The following is a 17471-nucleotide window of genomic DNA, read 5'->3' on the forward strand; positions in this document are numbered from 1 at the left end:
TCCCACAAAGTTAATTTTTTTAGTGATGGCTGGAACTCAAAAGTTACAGAGCTGTGTTTGGATGGCCAGGACAGGGTCAGGGACCTTGCAGAACATTATGTAGAACATTATCATAAGAATGACAGCACTGTTTAATGCCAAGGGTCTATCTGTCTAGCCTTCACTCAACTGTGCTAACCTAGTTTTGCTAGCTTTTTTTGGTACTTTCTCATACTTGTATTAGGAAACAGTGAACAAATTATTCCTATCTGCTTTTTTCATGCCACTCATGGTGATGAAATATCACACTATACTCATACTTGTAAGCCCTATGTCTTTCAAGCTTAAGAGTTCTAGTATCTAATATTGTCACTTTATATGTGGAAGGAAATCTTTTTAGTTCTAAAATAAATATTCCCTTTTGAGACTGGCAGGCAAATGGCTCATTGTAATGAGGAATAAACAAATGAATTAATAATGGTGGAGTAATATATTTGTAACATTGTCTTTTCATGTAATTGCAGAAATACTTCAATTGGAAGGGACACCTGGAGCCATCCAAACCAACCTCCTGCTCAAGGCTGGACTGACTTCAAAGGCAGATCAAACTATTCAGGAATTTCCCCATCTGATTTGTCAAAATTTCCTGGGATAAAGATTCCACAGGCACTCTGGGTGACCATTCCAGTGCTTAACAGCAGGACAGAATGCTCCAGCATCACCTCTCAAGGGCTGAATGCCTTCCCTTTCCCTGCTGGCCACATCCTTGCTGATGCAGACCAACAGGGCATTGAACTCATGTAGATTGGCCCCAAGTCCATCTCTGCAGAGCTGATTTCCGAGTCAGACCTTTCCCAGGCTGTGTTTTTGCATGGGGTCCTTCAGTTTCATGGGGCGCAGTTGGGCCATTCCTTGGGGATTTTGCTGTGTCCCTGAATGGCAGGGACAATGTCCCCTGCCTCCCCTCTGTTCCCACAGTGTGGTGTCTCTGTGGGGCTGGGAGAGCTCTGTGTGTGACTGATGGGGATGCTAAACTCCACAGCCCAGGCAGCAGCCCCTGAGGAGGGTCCCTTGCACCCACCTCCATTTGTCTTTGAGGTATTGACCATTGTCATTTCAGCTCCAACATTCCTCACCTTTCATTTCCTTTCTTTTTTCTTTCACTACGACTGAGCTAATGTTTAAATAATTGTTCATTGTAACTTCTCAGACTTTTACTGAGGACTTGTAGACAGCTCACAGTCCTGCATTTTACACTCAGCTCCCAGTCTAACCTTGACTGGCATTGAATCTTTAATTGTATTTTTAGCATGTTAGAACCTTGAAAACTTCTGCATTCAGTCTGTGAAGGAAAACTACTTTTGGTAGTTTTGAATATAGAAAATTTCTCATCTATTTTAAAAGATAGATGGCTTAACATGGGATTTTTGGGTTTCTGTGGCTCAAATGTTAGATTGGATCTGATATTGGGTATATTTGTGAACTTTTGAATACTCATGGGATCGCTCAGTTTTTCACATATTCCTAAAATTCTGCTGTTGTAAATAAGAACCAGGCTTGGATCCTTCTGCATTTTCTAGTGGGTCTGCTACTGAACAATGTCCACATTACCCCAGTGTGCAACATCAGCTATCCCTGGCTTTCAGTCAGCTACCAGATGAGCATGCCTTGAGCTGATGTGCAACTGAAAATCATTCCTAATTGGTTAACTACCTGCCTATTTGCTTGGTTTTGTTGTTATTTTCTTTAAATTGTATTGGGAAGATGCCAAAACATCTGTAAAGCTTTATTTTAAATTTAAATCTTTATTGCTCTGGTGTCAAGGACCTTCTGTGCTTGCTTTTCTCCAACACTCAAGCCACGGAGCCCTGGTCACATGAATCCTGATAGAAAGCAAATGTTAACTTTTCATGCTTGAGTACCTACTGACAGCTAACATTAAACTTGTAAGCACATGTATTTGCACTGGAAGTGGTATCTGCTGCATGAGAGGGAACACTGCTTAACATTGTAAGGTAATGTTCCTCAGATGTCCTTGCCAGGACATGAGAATGAAGACTATTTAAACCAGATCCGAAATTCCCCTTCTCAGACATGGCTGCTCACACACAGAGTGTGATGACCACAATTGTGACAGAAAATTGCAGACTAATACATGCAGTGCTCTCTGTGTGTATATGTAACATATATAAAATATGAATGAAAGCAAACAGACAGTTTCCCTGAAGCCTTTTGCCAGACTCCCAGCACAGAAGCTGTTAACATAAGCTGTCAACCAGAACAGCCTTTCACCAGCCTGAGAACTGAGCCCTGTTATTCCTGTGCTCTCTTCCAAGCAGAGTCTATTCTGGAGACATGAATCAGACCAGATCATGTTGTTTATTTCAGTCCAGTTTATGGGAATTCAGTTCAACACCAATTGAAATAGCAAAATCAGTATCTTACCAGAGAGTTTAGCATTTGGTCATGGTAGGACACTGATTCCTTTTGAACAGGACACCACCTCCCAGCAATTTAGCCCAACAACTTTAAAGTGTAGCAGCAAACTATCAAAATATCCACTCAAGGAGGACTTTTCTTTTTCTCTGTGAGATATTGTTATTTCTGTTTTACTAGTAGTGCAGTAGAGTTACTGCCAAGCCAAATCCCTTCCTCATCAGTTTATTTACTGGATTTTTAGTTCAGCTTGAAGGTTAACATAGATTGTTTTACAAAATACTGTAAGTCTTGGCATTCAATCCTGTTCCATGGAAAATCCTGCAAACCTTCTTAGACAGCTTGATCACACTCTTTTTTGGCATGGTGTTTGCTGTTGTTTTTTTCCTTGTCTATACTCTACCTTTTTGAAGAGCAGTGTGTCCATCTTTGACTTCTGACTCCAGATCTTGATGATATAAATCCACAGATTTAACAATTTCTGCATTTTCTGTTCTGCTTGTCCAGAGGCCAATGCTTAGATTGTCAGGTACACAGCTCTAGTCTCAGTTAAGAACAGGCTTCTTTTTCAAGAAGATCCTAAAAATAAAGGAAGTAGATATTTTATTTTGTGAAAGGAGTTATCTTCCTAGATTTCAGGGGGTTTTACCATCAGGTATTATTTTTAGTCAGTTAGCAAACAATTTAGTGTGAGCTGGTATTTCTTTATATCTTTCCTTGGTACACGTTGTGGGATTTACTTACAAGATAAACTTTTTACAGATGAGTCCTCTGAGGTTATCAGCTCTGGAATGAAATATATCATACCTGGTTCTACCAATCCTCCCTATTGGAACACAAGCCAGCATATCACACCCTGTAAAGGTGTGCTGGAAAACTTTTGGGAAAGGAGGCTGTGGATGACATACAAAAGGTTTCCAGTTTTCAACACAGGTAAATAACAGAGGATCTTTGTTTATTATATAATTTGGCAATGGCTTAAGATACTATGCAAATCATAGGATTAATGTGTTGACTTCACAGAACTATTTCACTGTATGAATACACTCTGTTTTAACCAAGCCAGAAACAATGAAGTTATAAATCATATTGGCAGTAATAACAAGAAGGAAGCTGCTTAATATGGAGAAAAAAAACCAAAATAGCTAAGGAATAATAATATGGAAATGGAAATTATTTTAACAAAGGTTGGACTAAAATTGGAAGGGCTGAATATGTCTAGACTAGGAAAATCAGATATTCTTTAGAGTAGAACACTGAAAGAATTAAAGCCGCAGGTCCTGTTTCAAGGGCTTTTGGTATACCTGTGAAAGGCACCAGATGGTTGGAAAATGAGAAACAGTATTTAAGATGGTGGTGAAAATCTTTGAAGCATCTACAGATCTCTAAGATTTCCATGCTGGTATCCGCAAATATTTAAGGGAAGATAACAATATTAATAACAAATTGGACAGAATCAGTTTAATCTTCCATCTTTCTTAATGAGGCAGATGTATCAACAGTCTATTTTTGCTCTAGTTGGTATCCCAAAGGGCATTAAAAACAAGTTCCATTTTGGAATGGCTGCCACTCTATAGCTAAAGGGGATAAAACAGTGGCTGGCAGGGCTGATTTCCTCTGTTCTACCAGCCCTGCTCCCCTGAGTGCTGAGTGAGAGGCAAAGGGAAGGACAGATCTCCATCCATTCACACAGATGAATTCCTGTCCACCGTGCCTCAGTTGCTAGGGAAAGGAAATTCAGGCACACAACCCACAAAGACACCTAGCTCTGGGACCTGTGTCCCAATGTATTCCTGCTGTTCATTTGTGCGGCAGTCTATTCTTGGTCCAGATGCATTACTCCTGGTCTATCATGACAATATTAACCTTCTTACTAGGCTACATGTTAGTAATTGTCTGTTCTTAGATTGCCAGCATGGAAAATATGGAAAGTTTCTCTCTGATTCTAGTATATCAGCAGATCATTTACCTTTGTTACAGAGCTATCTGTTGCCTCAGAAAGTACTTTAGTAGTCTTTTATATCACCAAAATGATGAAAAGGCCAATAGTGTGAGCCCAGGACTTCCTGTTATAATTTGTTCTCTTTTCTTCCTCTGACTGGTGCTGCAAAGGCACTTTGCATGTGCTTTGCTCCTGCAGCAAAGATGGATAGTCTCATGGATAATTGCATAGAATTTGCTCTGGTGTCTCAAAAACTTGGTTTCCAAAGGCTTTTCCAGCTGTCACTCAACTGGCCCTGGGACTGTGTGTCGATGGCTTCATAAATGCAACTGCTCTGGACACAGCTCCCTCAGTGGAGCTGGTGAGTCACAACCTGATTATCTGGCCATTCTCTGGATACTGACAAATCTCATTTGCTACTTTCATAGTGGCATTCAGTTTGATGTGATAATTTCTTGATGGAGTACAGCCCCATCCCTGGATTTGAAAATGCAAAAAAAATCTACTGCTGCCCGCAAAATGCAATTGTAGCCAAGTGCACTGTTAAGATATTTAGAAGGTTTTAAAATTACATATACTTTAAAAATACCTTTGTGTATTCTATTTTCTTAACTTCATAGGTTAATACAAAATTGCTTTCCTGGCTTGACATTGACATAAATGTTCTCCTTTACCCCTTTCTGCAGAGGAAAGTTAATTTTGTTGCTTGATACTTAGAACAGATACTAGCTTTGAATAGGGCATTGTTTCCCAGCCAGATCAGTAGCTACCTCTTTGGCTCTTTTTTCAGTATTAGTTCAGGACTGGCAACAAAACAGCAGTACAAGAGGTAAAAGTTTGAGTATTCTCAGAGAATGTTTAGCTTTAATCCAATAAGAAATGTTAATTTATTCTTTGTCAGATTTCCCCTCCCTTTTCTTATAACTATTTGTAGCTGTCAGCTCCTAGCCTTATTTAAATGAGAATGGCAGCTCTAAATTCCTTCTGATCACTTTTATTTCTTACTGGTTCTAAATAAGGAAATTCCCAGTGTGTATTAATCTCACTTGGAGATATTTAATCAACTGATCCAAAAGAGGCTGAGTCCTCTTAGGCTGCCTGTTATCACTCTGGCTTTTCTGCATTGCTAGGGTCAACTGTGTTAAAATATCCACTCCTTGCACTGCTTCAAACCCAGAACATTTTGAATTCAGGCTTTATACCACAAGAATAGTGAGCTTCCATTATTTCATTTTGTTACATGCTACCTCAAAGGGAAAAAAAAGGAACAAATATGCAGTTTATATATTTATTTGCTACAATTGAGATAATCACCTTGATTTCTGTTTCCTTCTATTTTTTTCTTTCTCAAGATGTTTTCCATTTTCCCCTCTCCTTTCTCTTCTCCTTTTCCCTCTCCTTTCTTTTTTTTTTTCCTTGTCTTTCTTCTTTCTCTTTTCTTCTTGTTTAAGCTGCCAGGCTGAATGAGGAAACAATTACAGGATGTTGGCTTTAAAAGTGTCTGGCTTTGCCAAATAAGTTTATCTTTTTTTTTTTTTTTTTTTTTTCATTGTGGCTTAAAACATGCTAAACTCAAAGCCAAGTTACTAACCTAAAACTCATGGTAATTTTTTGCATTAGGCTTACAATGGACTTAGATAGTTTTTCCACAGCCCCTTTGCCAGTGATTAGTTTGGAAGATAGTATGTTTTGAATTTGCTGAGAGATCTACTGCTCTTAGCTAAGTTTTAGTACTTTTAAAAAGCAATCAATAATGCCCATTTTGTAATAAGCAAAATTTATGGACTGACAAGTAAAATGTAATTATAGTGGGTATTCCATACAAGAAAAAAGAGGTGATCTTAAAGCCATCTCAGCATTCTGTTTGCACTCATTTTCATTCATATAAATGATTAAGTGGTTCTGTGCTGAAACGTTTCTCTCTCAAGGCTTAACATGAGTCTGGAAAAGTTGCTGCCAAAGAGTTCTATAATGAAGTCAGTGACCATTTGTATTAACTTCTCATTGTTACCCACAGACCAGATTTTTTACAGTATTATTTTTATGAGTGAGGCCCTAACTCAGCAGCAACTTAGCCACCTTTTGTTTTGGTTCTCTGGGGGACATACCTTGTAAATGTGTAAATTCATGACAAAAGGGAATCCTCCATCAAATGCTTAACTTGACTTTGCAGTAAATGAAACTGCTTCCTTTGTCCTGCCCTCTGCTGAGAAATGGCTCCTTCTTGAGTGAGCCACAAAAAGATCATTCAAAAACTGTGATAAAGGGCCTGATTCAAAACCCAGGTTTGTCAAAAATCACCTTCTGAAATCAGTAGGCTTTGGGTCAAACTAAAAAATGGAGATGTTAATTTCCATTTAAAGCCAGGTCAAATATGCTTTGTTCATGCTGTCTAGCAATGTGTTGAAATAATATGAAGTTAAATAAACATTCTGTCTTTTGATAATCAGAAACTGCAGTAGATTTTACTACAACCTAAGCAGTTCAGGCAGTTTAGGTAAGGCCTAACTGGTTGTGAAATTTACACATTTTAACACACTTAAGCTGTTCTTGGAAATCAGTTTATGAATTGATTTTTCTACCCCTTTCTGACCATTTGTCTCCCCGCATCACCAGATTCAGCTGCACAAACTCTTGCCAAAGGATCCCTGTACTAGGTATGAAAAAGCACCAAACCAAAAGCCATCAAGTAGTTGAATTTTAATGTCTTCATGTATTTAGAGAAATATACAACTAACTGCAGCAGATAGCTCCTCAGATGGGGTCTCCAGCTGGGCCCAATATGTAATGTTAAACTTGTATTGGGCTATTGCTGCAGCAGCTCTGTAATGCATCCTGCCAACCTGCAATAACACAGGGCATTTCTTGGGGTGCTGATTGCTTCAGACCTGGCACCTAAGAATGGTTTCTGCCAGACCTAAAGTTGGGGAAAATTAAAACTTGAAAGTGTGATTGCTAAACTCATTGGAAAACCTGGACCAGCTTTCGTAGAGGGGAAAATCCTTCACAGGGAGCTTGTTCAGAGCTACACTGGGAGATGTCTGCACATAAAGCTTTGTGGGACTTCACCTGAATAGATCACTCAGCACAGATCTTTTCTCATGGAGGCCTAGGGCTTACAGCTGGAGAGGATACAGGGGGATGAAAGGAGAGCTCTGAGCCTCGCTCAGATACACTTCTCAGTGCAGCAGAGCACCACAATGACAGCTATTGTCGTGCTAGATGCAGATTCCAGATGCAAACATTACATTGGTTTTCCTGCAGATTAAAAAAAAAAAAACCAAAAAAAAACCTATTTCAGATACCCGTATTTCATTCATGGGAAGCAGAGTAAGGATGCTGCCAGCTACTGGGCAGAAGATAATTTATATACTGTGTGTGAAACTTGCTTTTCATTAGATCAGGCCTAGAGATGCTTGTGTGGATTCAACTTGTGATATTAGCAAATAGCATACATTGTACAGGCTTATATCAAAGAACAATACAATTTTTTTATTATTATTATAACTTTGCAACCGAGTAGATTATTTGCAATTAGTACTCATCACCTGGTCTGATTTCAAGATTATTTAGCTTTTATTGTTAGGAGGAAAAATAAATGATTGGAACAAAATCCTGACCTATGCAAACTTCAGCAGCTTTATCCTCAGTTCCTTGGTGAAAATTTGCTTTGAGATACCTGCATTTAAATCAGACTGATTGGCAACTCTGCAGACCTTATTTCCTTGGCACAAAAATGACTAACATTTGTAATGCTACCCATTTTAAAAGCCCAGGAGTAATCCTTGTTTTTGCCTTCTCCCAGCCTCAAGGTCCTGGCAGGGATATAAACCACACTAGGCAGGAACATCCCACAGTGGAGCTCTGAGGATTTTGAAGGCATTGCTCTCGTCTGCTGGCATTGGTTCATGATGCTAAAGCAAAAAGATTTCAGCTTATGAGCTTATCCTGAGAATCTCCTGCAACTTCAGCCTCTTTTTGGGCTGTCCATTTTATTTGTGTCCATGCTAGAGGAGAGATAGTACCAGTAATAGTAGTAATGAGCATTTCAGAAATGCAAGACAGATCCCCAAGTAAGCACTCATGCTAGAAAGTGTTTTGTCTGGTGGAAAAAGGAGGTTTAGCAGTTTCCAATGAGCCCAATTTCCACTTTGAAAACCTGAATTTCACTCTTTGTGTCTTGCAGCCCATATTTTCTGTTAGAAACCTCTGTTTGGTTCTGTGTTATTGAACTTTGTGACATGATAGCAATTAGAAGACACTTAACTGAGAGAGAGGAAACAGTATGCTATAGAAACCTTTTCTCAAAAAAAAAAAAAAAAAGAAAGAAAAAGGACAATTTTCAATATTGAAGTGATTAGAACCTGTCATTTCATGTTGTTGTTTGCAAGTTGACATAGATGACAGGACAAAGGAGCATACATGGAAAGAAAATGAAAATTCAGAACAGATGTCAGGAAGCATTTTTCATGCTGAACGTGCACAGTTGCCAACCAGGTAAGGCTAAAGCATTTTCCCATTTAGGAAATAATTAGATGGCCCATCATGGGAAAAATGGCTTTCCAAATTTCCCCTTTCTCTAATTTCCTTACTTTCTTGTTATACTCCAACTGCTATTCAGTTTTCTCAAAAGCTTGTTTTATCCTCTGGACATGAGCTTAGTTCCTGCAGCAATGGATGAAGTATTATTTGTAAAGTGCAGAGCTGCTTAGCTAGAGATTGTCCTGCTGATGTTATATCATCCTGTTATGCTGAAGGTCTAACATTTTGAACTTCAGAATTTCTGAAAATTTTCAACAGTTACAAAAATGAAACTAGAAGAAAGTCAGAGGGACACAAAACTTGGAGTTGTTATTACCTTAGGGATTCTGATTATTTTAAGTGACAAAAATGCTGCACAAAAAATTAATCTGAGACATAACTTGGGGAAAAAAAATTGAATTGACAAATGTACCTCTCCCAAGGTGAATGTGTTTCTGGCATCTTTAGTGCAAGCTTTACTTACAAATCTGGTACAGACCCCTTCTGTAATGTTACTGCCAGTCTTTTATACCTTCATGCCACATCTCTCATCTTCATAGATTAGAATAGTTTTATTTTCTCCGATGAATATGAATGTGAAGCTGTAATTTTGGGCATTGACATTTGACATCTCCAAATATCAGTCAGTCCTATGTTAATTTTTTATGCTTGTGATTCTCATTGTTGTAAAGTGTTGGCCCATTAAAAGTTCATATATTAAACCTATTTGAGCATGATGGATAGACAATGTCCACTGAGGACAGTGTTGAGACTCAGATCTAGAAATTTGAAGTCTTTGGTTTGCAAAAAAGTTTTTCAGGAACTGCATAGTAAGACTATTAATGGTGGTAACTCTCAACTGTTATCTGTGTTAACTCTGTGTTGAGATTGTTAACTCTCAACACATTATCTGTTTCCAAGATAATGATTTCCCTCATGTAAAATGTAGAGATTTCTGTCCCACTCCAAGCCCCTATAGTTGCAGTGCTGAATGGTGCCACCAATATTCACAATTTAAAACCATTTTTGTGATAAATAAATAAAAGAACTTGATTTTCATATTTGTGGAAATAGATCTGCAAAGTTCTTACTTGCTTTCTAAATATGGATTCCAACATTAGTAATAGAAATTGAAAAGGTCTTAATTAACAATGACCAATTTAGACATATAATTATGAGTATTTTGAAAAAGCCAATGGTTCTGAAATATAGTAGCTCTGAGAAGAATTCTGCACTGTAAATGTTGTACTGAAGAGAAGGATCATGTCTTTTTTTTTTAATAGATATGTCTATTGTTTTTCCTTCCTTCCTATAGGACAGGGAAAGCAAAGGGACCAGAAAATAAAGGAGCAGAAGGAAGTCTTTATACCACATACATCCATATTAATTTAAAAATTACTGTTTCCTATCATGAACCTTTTAGTTCTTTCACCTTTGCACTTCTGAAAATATCAATTTCCTGCCTTACTTTTCAACACCTTTTATCCTTTGCTGTCATATTCAAGGCTATTCTTCACTTCCACAACTTTGACATTATTAGCAGCAACAGATTTGAATTCAGATTCAGTATTTGATTCAAAAAACAGAAGATAAAGCATGAAAAGAGAATTAAGCATTTTTATATAAATGAACTATTTGCATTCCTTCTTACATGCTTTCTTTTTTCTATGTTTTTCTTCTTTCTATGCTCGTTAGTTAGTTGGTGTTTTCAAGCTATTTCAGAAATATGAACCTAAAAAAATAGGAAAACTGATTCTTCTATAATGATGTGTTCAAGAAACTGCATTTTTAAAGGAAAAGATTGGTGAAATTCATTTTAGTTATTGTGAATTAAGCTAGATAACTCGTTTAACTGAACTCTGAAGCTGACAGAGCAGGAGTATATTTCACTAATGGGTGAAATATTCCATAGCAGTGTGGGCTGAATTGACCATTAGCAGGTTTAGGCATTTTCCTTTCATACATCTACACCTAGGCCACAGAATCTCTCTTCAGAGGCAGTGAAGATCCACCCAAAACTCAGATTTGGCCATGTGATGTAGTGAAATGAACTGAAAATTAATATATATGTGCTGTTTTCAATTTCTAGTTTATGTTTTCTGGGTTAGAAATTTTTAGTGTTTTAACTTTTCTGATTCAGTTTGGGAGAAGACCTTATTCTTAAACTAAAATAATATGTCCAAACCTTCCCTCTTGTCCTAATTGTGAATTCACAGTGCTGTAGCACAATGTAAAAAGTTTCTGGTCAGTGCTGATCTTGGCATGAATATTTCCCTACGCATCAATCTGGCAAGAGTCTGGAAATGTCATGGACCAACTCAATGACTGAGCCATACTGGTATTTTAGTTAATGCAATATGTCATATGAAGTGTACCATGAGCACCAAGATCCTGCAAAATCAAAGAACAAATAAAAAAACCTTTATTAAAGCAAGTACAAAAAATACTTAGTGCTATAATTTAATTTGCAGTCAGCAAGCAAATGTTTTCAAAACAATTTTTTCAGCAATACTAGAGGAGATAAACTATCTCCTGGATATGCTTGAGTTTACCTCTAAGATACAAAGTCCATGGACTTGTTCATAAAGTTAGGATTAACCTTCCAGATATCTGTAGAACAGACATATTAATTTGCTAAGAATCTGTGTTGTAGAAGAAAAGCCATTGTAGAGGAGAAGGGCCTGGGTGAGGGATAAAATCCATTTTGTGCTACATGAAATTACAGGACTAATTGTTGAGTCTTTGAGACCTTTCTTAGAACAGATCTTTGGCTGCAAATGAGAGTGGAATGAAAATCCAGGTTCTGCCATAGATAATTTTTTGGTGTCACAGGGAGTCCAGCGTTTCTGTACATGGCTTTTTTTTGCCTTCAAGGGAATGGTCAGGTTAAATTTGAAATTATATTTTCAAATTCTTAGAGGAAATGGCTGCATATATACAACATATTATTGCTAATAATATCATTACATTGTGTCAGTTGGCATAGTTGTGTTCTGGAAAATAGTTCCCATATCATTATTAGCCATGACTATTCCAAGAGGAAGTATTAAGTACAATACTACAAAATGGAGCTCTTTGAGCATATTTTCTTTATGTTTATGTCCCACTGAAAGCAATAACTGGCCTTTTTAAAATATAAAGCATTATTTCCTATTCAGTTTCCAATGCTGAAAGCACTAAATAAAAAAAATAAAATTATGTGGATCGTTCATCTTTTCTTCCTCATGCCTTGTTAATGTATACAGCAATGGAGAATTTTAAGAGATTCTTTTGATGCAATGTTAAGAGCAAATTATCTTAATTCAGTCCAATTTATACATGAGAATAACTGGCTCAGAGCAGTCCTATGATCAATGTGGCTATGACTACCTTAAATACATTCACTGAGCATTTTGACTACAGACAATAGCCTTGTAGGCTAAATTGTTATACAGGTTTGAGTTTTTTAAATTGATTTTTAAAGGTAAAAATTTTAAAATTATACTGTTATTTAAATGTAGGGTGAAGGTTTAAGTACGAATCACTCTAAGGTAACTTTTTTTAAGAGCAGGCTAATGCAGTATTATGTTTTATGGTGCAATAAAATTATGTGCTAAAATTATGCTCATAAATGCAGGCAAATGTAAACCAAGCTATTAGTTATGTTTTCTCAGATAAAAGTGATTAGCATAGCTATCAAATTCTTCTCCCATTTGAATAACAGAATTATATCTGAAATCTAAGGCGTGTTTGCTAAAGCTGAGTCTTAAAAAGAAATGTAAATCCAGCTATCAATGTTGTATTTGAAAGCGAATGCAATGGTCTGCCCATCATTCTGCTAACAACTAAGAGCAGAGGAACATGACCCAAATTGCAGTGAAACACATCAATATGAAATGTGACTGAAACACTATTTTGGAAGTCATTCTTAGCACTTTATCATAATCTCCTTACTGCTGATCAGACTTATTTAAAAACCATTGTGGTTTGTTTAAACATAAGAGTGATGAAAGAGTCTTTTAGCAACAGTCACTGTGAGACAAAGTTTCATGTATAATTCATGAAGTATGTGGTCATCTACTAGCAAATTAATTTCCATTTGACAGCTATACTTCTGGTAGTGTCCTCTCAGGAAGGCACATGGTGTATAATTAAATTCTGAACAGAACAAATTAAATGCTGATTACTTCATAAACAATTTCAAGGCTTGAATATTGTTACCTGTCTTTATGGGATCAAAACAAGATATTCTGACAATGATGAATGAATATATTTTCTCAACTCGGTATCCAATTTTTTTCTAATGCCTAAGGGTTAAAATTTCTACTGGAAAATCCAACTGGGGAAAAAAAAACAGCTAAAAAGCCAGCTCCCACTTCAAACATGCAAGGAGATTTCTCTACCTGTGGCTTTCCAGTGATGCTAATGTTGATTGCTCAGAGGCAACATTTAGTATTTTAGATCCCAACCACTGGCCAGATGCATGCACTCTTTCTTTTGCATCTTCTTTGCCACCCTCCTTTATCCCCTTAAATTTGGTTTATATCAAAGTAAACTTATGGATATTTGCTACACTAATCTGAGGAAAGATTACAGATGACTGACTATGATTACTGTAAGAATTACTTATTGGTTGCAATAAAAACAATTATAATAAAAGATAAACTACTAAATAAAATGTTACAAAGGTTTTCAAACAACAATGGCATAAAGAACAGTGCAGGGAAGACCTGCACACGATCTCGCCGAACAGGAATTTTGTTGAGGTTTCTGCCGTGTTCTCCACGTGTTCAAGGCGAGGTTGGATGGAGCTCTGAGCAGCCAGGTCTAGTGGAAGGTGTTCCCACCTGTGGGTACTCAGTTTGTGGGAATTGGGAGTGGGGCTGTGCCTGAGCCCCATCCCCAATGGGATACAGCTGTGAAAGGCTGGTGAGCAGTGTTGGAGGTGATGAGCCATGGAGTGCTGCGGGGTTACTGACCAATCACCAAGGGGAACAGAGGGCTCACAGGTGCAGTGCATCAGCAATAAGGGGTATGAAATGTTGGGCTGAAGGACGAGAAGGCCAGATGTTTGCAACCTTTGAGGTGAGATGATGTTACTCTGTATGGGCAGATTGCCGAAGCCTTCTGATGTGGCAAGGTGTTACTGTGTGTGGGTTGGAGCTTTCTGAAATTGTGTGGTGGCCATCTCCGCTGTGACATATGCTGTGGCATATACTGCAGCACCCACCCATGGCAGGGGTTGGACTTAGATGATCTCAAAGGTCCTTCCCAACACAGGCTCTTCTATGATTCTATATTTTATACTTGTCATGCAATGCGAGGTTTAGCTTGTGCTGGCAACTGCAGTGCAAATTCTTCAAGACATGTTTGCATGTGCTGGAGTCTCTTACTGCCTTCAGTCTCCTTTGTCTAGCCTACTCAGATGAAGTTAACAGAGATGCACAAGCATGTCCTAAAATTCAGAAGGGATTTTAACCTGTTTTTGAAATACTGCATAAACATCTAGACTTCTGTTTGCAGTACAAGGATGTTTTTCTGTGTGTTGACACACAACCATTTATCAATCAAAAGCATTTCAATTTATGCTATGCCTTGATTTTTTTCTGGAAAGACTGAGTTGCAACATATAGGAAAAGTGCAGCAAAAGATCTCTGTGCAATGTGGTGCAAGAAATAGCTTGTCAGTAATGCAGACCAAGAAAATTCATTGGGGAAGAAAATTTGCTTAATATAATAATAATAGATAATTTGAAAAGATGGCAAGAGTAAACCTAAAAATATCCAGACGAAAAATATGTGCATAAACATGGGTGGTGTATACAATGTTATAACATTGAGGACTATTAGTATTTCACCAAGATAATTGTTCCTAACATATTTAATTTTGTAAGATCCACTGGTCAACAAGTCTGCATCCTCTCTCCCTTTGCACTCAAAGCTAGGATGACTGCTGGTGCTGCAGGTCATACCCATCAAGTTTTGAAGGAAGAGGTATAAGGAAACTATTAGTAGATACTGCCTGCAGTTGGATTTGTTTGGTTTTGTGCCAATGACAAAAGTATCTAAAATTAGTTGATGAGGAGTACTGGATTTGATAGCTCACACAATTCCTCTGGTTTGAATGGTATGAAGAGGAAAATGATTTTGTATTATCAGTGCTGGGATGTGTGGAAGACTGCTTTGCATTACATTCTTTTCTCTTCACAGTTGTATCAGTGAGAAGCTGGTTTGTGATCTCAAAGGACAGAGAGTGATGAGACAGGGAAGAAGAACTGGGTTCTGAAAATGCAGGGAGAAGTACAAAAGGAATATCGGAGCTGGACCAGAAATGACATAAACTAAGATGTAAGCTAAGGAGTTAGGGAATCTACAGATACAGGGGAAATAATAAATCCAGGTTTAACAAGAGTAAAAAATGAGTGAAACTGCTTGAGGGTGAGAACATCAGCACTAAGATTAATGGTGAGCAGTGGTAGCAACTGCCATGTCAATACCACATTAAGCTTGGAAAAGTTATAACAATAAAATCTAAAAGGGAGCACATTGCATGCAGTCAATCTGAGTTCACAGCATATTCAATTTTGTAAGACCCACTGGACAATATCTAGGAAATACCATCAGGTGGTCACAATGTGAGGCATGATGTTACATGTGCTGCAGAATCTGTCATGCTGCAATGTCTGTTGAACACAAGCTGAAAGAACAGTCTAAACTGCCAGTAAATATAAAGCAAAATGAAAACAAACACTGCAGTGCATGACTTCCTGTGGGATTTGATATTAATCCCCACTTATGAGGAGTAGTCTGTACAACATATTTTCCCTAGGGGACTTGTGAGTTATCCAGCTAATCCTTATTCAAGGCATATGATTTGTATCCGGCAAGAAATCACAAGCAGTTTTTTCAATTAGCTCCAAATATACAGTATTGATAATAAAGTCTGTGTGATTAGATTTAAAAAAAAAATCTTTGGAAAGCAAGCTCAATGTGCACATTCCATTATGCAGTGATCAGTGCTATAACTTAGGAGGTGTAACTTTAAGCATCTGATTATCTTGTTATGGGGTCTCTTTGGACTCAGTTAATCACCTTTATGTTTTCAGTAATTTCTTATCCTCTTGTTACCTACATTTTAAAAATACAAATTACAGGTTAGTTGTCTTCATCAGTTCTCTAGTTGAGCCTGGTGATTGATGTGCTGGTTTTGAACTTTCCTGTGTTCACTATTTGAACACAGCTTTTACAAATTCTTTAGCTTAATATGTTCTTCACTCCTAGCTGACAACCCCTGTACCTCCTCCATTCTATGGAAGAGAAAAATTAAAAATCTTAGAGCAATTTTTGGAGGCTATCATATAAAAGACACTGGCATAGAATCTTAGGTCATGACTACATGCTTCAATATATATTTGATCCATTTCTCTTTCAGTAGGACAATACTTGCTGGCAACTAAATCTAACCTAATTTTGATAATATGAATACTGTAACTGTTGAATAGACCTTTCAGAAGAGAGATAGTTCAGGTCCCTGTCAACAAAAAGAAGTGAAGTCCGCTCTTCTAAAGGCCACAGGGTAGATCAGACAGGCTTGGATGAACTATCAGCTGGTGTTCAGTGCTTTCAAAAAAGCCTTGAGAGATGGGAGAATGGTCTGTGTTAGCAATTAGATCTTTCCCAAGCTAAGCCTGGATGTGCATTTAGGCATTGTGCATTATCAGTTTGTGCAAAAATGCTTCATTTTACTTTACATGAAAATACTTTTCATGTTTCAAGACTGACTGGAAGACAAAAATGCCAGATGTTACATATTTGTTCCTTCTTGTAGTAACATGCATGTGGTACGTATGCAGCAAATATTCCAAAGACTGAATCTTGGCATGGGACTACTAGCATGCTAAATATAGAAATTACATTGTTCAGAATTTTATTTCAAGAGTTCAAATTTGGTGTGATGCTGCTCATTTAAATACACATAAGGAGGTGGAAAGGATATGGGATATTTTAAATTTTCCCAAATTTTCTTTAAGCAACATTTTCTATGCAGCTGGCAGCTCTTTATTTCCACTGAGATGAGAAAATTTGCCAGAAATTCCTTCCTTGCTAATAAAACATAGACTGAGTTTGTCCATTTTTTTTTAATACTTTGATTAATCAATTGTGTATTTTATACTGAAACCTTTTAACACGGTGAGTGTAGGTAAAGGTGAATGATTTCAGAAAGGGTAAAAGAACTTTGCTTTTTCAGAATCACACAGGACCTCTCATAAATCTTGGGGCTGTAACAGGGAATTTAACAGTGCATTGCAGTTGTTGGGTGCTGCTAGCCTCAGCTCTGAGAATGTTTTACTGGGAGTTTGGGTGACTTGATGTGCATATACCTGTTAGTTTGCACATATGTGTTAAGATTAATACTGGTTTTATGTCTGTGATTTATTGTCTAGGAGCATGGTTTCTTTTAAATGGGTTTCTGCTGTGCTGGAAAGAGTATTTTCACTTCGTAATCTAAGATTTTCCCATATTCATTTGAAATGTGGGCTTGTTCTTTTTGCGTCTCCTATAAGTGGCAGCATTCTAGATCCTGAAGCCAGTGATTTCCCCAGTTAATTTTGGGA

General features: G+C 37.5%; 1 long non-coding RNA gene across 2 annotated transcripts in view; it reads left to right on the plus strand.

Moving 5' to 3' along the window:
• LOC141729383 (uncharacterized) overlaps positions 1-17471 on the plus strand; it is a 51835-nt gene that overhangs the window by 8393 nt on the left and 25971 nt on the right. Inside the window, exon 2 of one of the 2 annotated variants that reach the window (XR_012580871.1) lies at positions 504-3348. This is a non-coding gene — a long non-coding RNA (uncharacterized LOC141729383). Of the gene's footprint in view, positions 1-503; positions 8704-17471 lie in introns of those variants that run through there. The other variant, XR_012580872.1, reaches the window with a different exon arrangement.

This window comes from Zonotrichia albicollis, chromosome 6 (assembly GCF_047830755.1).
Source record: "Zonotrichia albicollis isolate bZonAlb1 chromosome 6, bZonAlb1.hap1, whole genome shotgun sequence".
Taxonomy (NCBI): domain Eukaryota; kingdom Metazoa; phylum Chordata; class Aves; order Passeriformes; family Passerellidae; genus Zonotrichia; species Zonotrichia albicollis.